The following is a 7,120-nucleotide window of genomic DNA, read 5'->3' as shown; positions in this document are numbered from 1 at the left end:
TTGAACCCTTTGATCTCCATGTTTGATACCAGAAGAGACTACTGTGATTTAAGTCTGGTAGGCAGACTTTGTGCTCCGCACAGTCCCTCTGCTCCCACACACCCCACCCCCACCCTTCAGAAAGGTGAGAGTGCCTATTGGTTAAAGACAGTTTAATAAATACAGCAAATACTGTGCATGTAAGCAAAGCAAAATAAGGAAACCATTCAGTACTTCCTATTTGCAGGCAGATATTTAGCCATTTCCAGGGAAGCAGGGCTGGATACTTTGGAGACTCACATCCTGACTCCAAATATACCTCCCCTTTCCTCCAGCTTTTACCACTGAGCATGATATCATGGTATAGAATTAGTCTTTGGTCACTTGGAATCAGCTGTCTTGGTTGTCTTCTTCTACCTCTTCACTTCTTGTGCACTTCCAGCCAAGCCTACTTACAGGTGGAGCAACATGAGAAACGGAGAAGGCCATGATGCTGGTTAATGCTTCTCAAAAAAATTGGATTATTAGCTTATTATCAACACTGTTTTCATCACAAATAGAAAATACAGCGTCATACGAGCTACAGTGAAAAAAACTAAGTCAGTTCCAACACAAATCTGTACAAGAATGAGATTGAAGTATAATATTAGACATTGTCTTTTTCCATGTATTATTAGGGTGAAGCTTCAACACATCCTGCCTTATTTTACTTCAGATTCCATGCTCTTTACTATTAAGCTCATCATAATTATTTTCAAAAATCCAAAGACTGTGTAAGCTAAGAGAGCAAGTATGAGCAGTAAAAAGAACAAGAAAGCCCTCAAGTTGTACATACAATTATAATAACTAATCAGAATCTTGTGTCATAAATGGAGCTACACACTAAGACAGGATAAGCATTTTGGAATGTTGGAAACTGTTAGGAAGTTGTGACCCTTAAATATAATCTGATACAGGGCTGAAGCTCTGGAAACAGTGAGGATCTGGGAACTCACAATATTTGGTTCAAATTTTCTTGAAGAACAGATTCTGCATGTTTGGTTAAGTTCTGAAATAGGAATTAGTACACAGGCCAGTTCAGGAGAGTGAGACAGTCCAAAAATAGTGGCAGGTGTTGAATATCATTGCTACAGCAGTGTCAGGAACATGCTACAGAATCCACTTTTAAAAGTTTAATCTTATATTTAAGATAGCAGTGTATATGAACTATTGCAAAGAAAAAAATATCAAGTAATTACAGATTAAAAAATAGATTAAAAAAGGAAATGCTAGGTCTTGTGAAGGCCAGAGCTTCTGCACAAAAAAAAAAAAATTGGTTCTCCAGTGACTTCTGTCGATTGGACACTTACAAAAGGAACTGGGAGAGAAAGACCATCACAGACACTGTTTCCTTTTCTCGTGTAGTCTACTTACCACCCACAACCATCCTATTGCATGGTGACAGGAAGAAAACATGAGGGAGAAAGTCTATGCTTTACTTCATACATTCCCCAAGACCATGGCCAACATTCTTGATGGAATAGTAAATTATTATCCCCTTGAAGCAATGAGGAAATGATGTATGTGTTTTCTGCACCTAGGGTGTGTCCCTGTGACACAGTGACTCCTGTGACTCCCACTGCCATAATGAAGATTAAATACCAACCTTTGCTTAGGGCTGTGCCCAAGGGTACTGTCTACCTTTTGGAAGTAAATTCAGTCTTCTATTTCTGATCTTAACTATACGCAGACAACCAACATACTGAATAGGGGAGAACATATCACTAGAGGCCCTGATCTCCCTTATAGATATCCTAAGGAAAGGCTGACCAGTATTCAGATATTCTTGAAATGGATTTGCATCACTATACTTGGTTGTGAGTGAAATGTTAAGGCTTCCAGAGCTCTATTTTCATAAAGATGAAAATGGAATTTTGTTTCACTCTATTTTTATCGCTGTTTTTGCTTTTCCAGAGATTTGGCCTGAGCTTTGAACATAAATGAGCCAGACAATAATCTATTCCAACTGATAGTGAGTAGAATGGATTACAGAAAAATCTAATAATTTTTTTCTATGGGATTGTATATTCATTAGAGAATTCATTACTTGGGTGATGGCCTTTCAATCCTACTTTGCGTTCTGTATGTATATAGTTGTGGAGGCTAAATATGTTATTTTATCTGGACTTTTCTCAACCTAGCTGCTAACATGCATATAGTACTAACTCTCAGGATCATTATATAGAGATGTTACTTAGCAAATCACATATGTGGATAAATGCTTTCAGGAGTTTTTGACTGACATATTTGATATGCGGCCATATAAAGCTCTAAACTAATGTACTTTTTACCAGTACTATTTGTTACTTAGGGTATTGAGGAAATATGACTTTTTTTCCACGATGTTCTACAAGGCTTCAATGCTGCATTTCTACAACACATGAATTCTGCAGTGCAAAATATGTTTACACATATACTTGGAAGTGTGTAGAAGCTCCTCACTTGGCCCAGCTCTCAGTTCATCCTGGTAATTCTGTACATGCAGACTACAAGATCATTTGGAGCAGTCATGAGGAACTCTTACACCTTACTATCTGCAGTGGCACTAACAATTTGATGGCTCTCCTGAACTGACAGTCACTGGAGATAGTAGTGTAGAGGTCAACATCTGATGGAATACTCTGTATTTTTCATTTTGCGTGTCTCCACCATGCTATGTTGTTACTCTTTGGAATACATAATAAGCCTTTTTTATTAAGGACAAAAGGTGGAGGAAATTTCAGATAACATTATATCCTCTTTCATCATTAATTAAGGAACTTACAAGATACAAATAGATACAATTAATACTACAACAAGCAGCCCAGAGTTTACAGAAAGTAGTTATTAAGACACCACACATGCATATTTTTGTTAATTTATTCAGAATGACTTCAAGGAAATGGCCAAAGGTTGTGAAATGGCCCTTTGCTCTTCCTGGTTAATGATAGGTTATGTCCAATGGAACTCCCTAGTTCATTGGAAATATCACATTTCTTGTGCCTTGTAATGTATTGTAAGGTAATGGAGCTTTAAATGGTTATGTATGGTGATAGGTGATAACCCAAGAAAATGAAACATTTCTGAGATGTCTACTACAGCAGCTGGAGAACAATTTTCTACTCTTTTAGTCTTGCTAGTGATATTCCTTGTGTCTGTCTCACTTTGATGTCAGAATACTTATTATAAACAACTAAGTATCCCCACTTGGAAAATACTCTGTATTGGATGTCTGTCCACAAATATGAGAGTGACACATAAGTGTGCCTTGTAGCAGTGTGTACAGATTTGATAAAATTCCACCAGAAGTTCAGATAAAAAGTATCTGTAAATAGTTTGCTAATAACTCTGTCACAAGTGTCTACATGTATGTGACATTACTGGCACACACTGAAAGAGCATATTTCATCTCCCAGCTCAGGGATCTGGATACTACCTTTAAGAAGTGCAAAATTTTTCCTCCTTGTCATAGTATAAAAATACCATATATGTTCTATATAAGTGATTACTATTAGCTTATTAATGAGAGGTTCTGGAGTCAGATGCATGCATTAGAGTTGAAATAGGTGAAATAGGTGAAAGGTCTGAGTAAATGGACTCCCTGCTTGTAACACAGAGTGGTGTTCTACCGTCTGCACCATATACTCCTGTGCAGACACAGTGGAAGCCAAAAAGTAGCAGCAGCAGCCTGGCGCAGTGCAATTGAGGCAGATTATTGCATTACTCTCCAAGCCAAGGAGTTGTGTCTCTTGTCTAGGTGACAGTAACAAAAAACAAAACAAACAAACAAAAATGTAACAGGATAAATACTATCTGACAGGTATACCTATGCATTTGTTCTACTGTTTCAGAAAATCTTTCTCTGTTCTATCTGCAGATTTCCTCCGTACCCTACACGTGACAAAACACACTATCACTTTAAGATAAACAGCTTTTAGTGTATATAAAGATTGAGATCAAAATTATGAGCTAAATGACTTCAAGTCATTTTGGACAAAACCTCAGTCCAGTTAGAATACCTGTTTATAGCTGTATTCAAAAATTCATTGACTTAGATTGTAATAATTCAACCTCATGAAGAAACAACAAGAGGTTGGAAACATCATGATAGAAGTGGCTTAAGTGAGTGGTTCTAGTGCTATGTTATAGCAAAACTTCTAAGGACATACCCCATACACACTTTAGCACTGTTAGCAATTTCTGAGACTCCTGTTATGGCTCAAAATTTTGATGATTATACTCTCAGTTGAATAGATAAACATAAAAGTTTCAGAAATAACAATGTTTGTCTCTGGAGCATTAAAAATACTACAAAATTTTCTTCAGGATACTTAAGACAGCTTTGCATTGTTTATCGTTTTAGACCTTTTATTTGGTCATTAAGGAATGGAAGGAAAGAAAATTTTAGTTTTGAAATATTATTTCCACTGCAGTTTTTCACTTCAAAAATTTTAAAGGTGATGTAAAAAACTTTCCTTTGTTGCTTTAATCCTTCTATTATTGATGCTGTCCTGCTGCTCAGCAAAATAGAAATACTCTTGTCTAGAAATTGTTTACTTGCTATTTTTGTTTCTGCTCAAAAATATGTCCAACAAGATCAAACTGCTGAATAGCTGTGGAGCCCAGTTATTCAATTTGAACTACTGTAGAAGTGGCAGCAAAAAGTAGTTTGAACAACAAAATGTATAGTAGAGAAGACCTCTTGGCTATGGCTAAAACAGTAGGGAAATCCAAAATAATTGTAAGCTATTCACAAAATTATACCAAATGTGTTAATGAGACAGATGAATAATCTTGCTTTCATTACATATTTATTTTATTGAGCTCTTTAGTCACTTCTCATGCATACCAAAGATGGAGAAGAGGTAATCCATGCTGCTTAATAGCCTAATGCAAACAAAAGAAATTCAATTTCAGTTTCTGACTCAACTGTAAATTCCTTCTCAGTGTATGTCACTGGGAAGTAGGTGTTTTGCAGTATCTCCTCAAAACTGTGGCAGAATGTGAAAGAGAGGGAAAATCTAGGTGATAGTAAGCTGACAAGAAATCAATAAAACTGAGAACACTCCTGGGTTAAGACAGACAGTTTAATAAGTAAAATAAAATCTATGTGCACAAATAGAGTAAAATAAAGAATTCACACAACATTTGGCATCAACAGGAAAATGTCTATTCATTTCCAGGAAAGCAGGGCTTCATCCATCTATGATTCAACAGATGTGGCACTTAGGGACATGGTTTAGTGGGCATGATGATGATGGGTTGGCAGTTTTGTTTGATGATCTTAGAGGTTTCTTTCAACTTTAACGATTTGATTCTGTAATTCTATCACACATAGTGGTTACTTGGGAAGACAAATACCATAAACCCCATTGCTCCCCTCTCTTCTTTTTACCCCACAGCTTTCACCGCTGAGCACTACCTCATATGGTCAGTTTGGTTCATATATCCTCACTACTTCTACCTCCAGCTCATTCTATGCTCTCAGCCTACTTGCTGGTGAAGCAGCATGAAGAAAAGAGGATTTGACATTGCATAACAGCTAAAACAATGCTGTGTTATCAATATTGTTTTCATAATAATCTTAAAATATATCACTATACAAGATAATATGAAGAAAACTAACATTATCTTCATGAAAAGTAGCACAAACAGTTTATTAGCTCTTACATACATTGGAGCCTTTTTCATTCATTCATCATTAAATAATAACTGTGATCATTTGTGTATTCATATCTTGGACAGAAAGCACTTATAGTTTGCACATGGTGGTTATTCATTGTCTGAGGAGATGCAAAAAGAGAGCAAACTTGCAGCCCCAGTATCCTTAAGGAACATGTAATGTTCCCTTTCTCCATAGTGGTAGAGCAGCATGCTGTCATAGGGTAGTTTCTGGGATCTTGTAGAGGGAAATTCCACAGTCATTTCTCACTCCATTGTGCATTTTCTTCACATCAGAGTTAGTAACAGCATGTAAATGAAACAAGAACATTTCAGAACATACTGATGTATGGTTCTTGGTTATCAATACTTTTGGTTATCAATACTTTTGGTTTCTTTGCCGTTGAACTTCCTGGGTGTTTAATCTCTCTCTCCACACTGGGTATCTGGAAGATTCAGGATGGATTTCATGGGTCTGTGTTTTCTAGGTAGCCTACAAACTGGGTTTAACAGAGGGAAAAGCAGTTGCTTATACTAAGTCAAGTCTTAGTTGATTTCCTGTAGTCCAGTTCTTGGGGTTTTCATAGAATTCCTGTAATTTATTCCTTCATAAATTTATAAATGTTGGATTTTTCTCTTGCATGGTTTTCAAAATATTTGTTCAGTTATTGGAAATAAGTACCTGTCAGTAAAGCAAATGTCTTAATATTTGGATTAAAATAATTATTTTTCCTTTTCTCAACTTTTTATTCCGAATTATGCAATTAATTCACTTTTTTTTTTCTGTAGTCATTACAGAAACCTTCCATGTAATTATACAATGTATTAAAAATATACAAAGATGGGAAATCTCTGTCTCAGATGTAATCTATACAAAGAAAAGAAAAGAAAAGAAAAGAAAAGAAAAAAAAGAAAAGAAAAGAAAAGAAAAGAAAAGAAAAGAAAAGAAAAGAAAAGAAAAGAAAAGAAAAGAAAAGAAAAGAAAAGAAAAGAAAAGAAAAGAAAAGAGAAGAGAAGAGAAGAGAAAAGAGAAGAGAAGAGAAGAGAAGAGAAGAGAAGAGAAGAGAAGAGAAGAAAAGAAAAGAAAAGAAAAGAAAAGAAAAGAAAAGAAAAGAAAAGAAAAGAAAAGAAAAGAAAAGAAAAGAAAAGAAAAGAAAAGAAAAGAAAAGAAAAGAAAAGAAAAGAAAAGAAAAGAAAAGAAAAGAAAAGAAAGGAAAAGGAAAAGGAAAAGGAAAAGGAAAAGGAAAAGGAAAAGGAAAAGAAAAAAAAGGAAAAGGAAAAGGAAAAGGAAAAGGAAAAGGAAAAGGAAAAGGAAAAGGAAAAGGAAAAGGAAAAGGAAAAGGAAAAGGAAAAGGAAAAGGAAAAGGAAAAGGAAAAGGAAAAGGAAAAGGAAAAGGAAAAGGAAGGAAAGGAAAGAAAAGAAAAAGAAAGGGAGGGAGGGAGAGGAAGGAGGGAGGGAGGG

The 7,120-nt window shown here is 35.6% G+C and overlaps 1 long non-coding RNA gene across 1 annotated transcript; it reads right to left on the bottom strand.

Moving 5' to 3' along the window:
* Window positions 1–5,070: 5,070 nt before the first annotated feature.
* Window positions 5,071–5,878, bottom strand: LOC136059072 (uncharacterized). Its single transcript, XR_010623184.1, has 2 exons — window positions 5,750–5,878; window positions 5,071–5,489 (listed from the first exon to the last, which is right to left on the bottom strand). It is a non-coding gene; the product is annotated as an uncharacterized LOC136059072 (long non-coding RNA).
* Between the last annotated feature and the right edge of the window lie 1,242 nt (window positions 5,879–7,120).

This window comes from Cyrtonyx montezumae, unplaced genomic scaffold (genome assembly GCF_038088225.1).
Source record: "Cyrtonyx montezumae isolate F1298 unplaced genomic scaffold, pur_monq_1.0 scaffold_8, whole genome shotgun sequence".
NCBI lineage: Eukaryota > Metazoa > Chordata > Aves > Galliformes > Odontophoridae > Cyrtonyx > Cyrtonyx montezumae.
The sequence above is the reverse complement of the archived record's forward strand: the minus strand, read 5'-3'. Positions and strand labels throughout refer to the sequence as shown.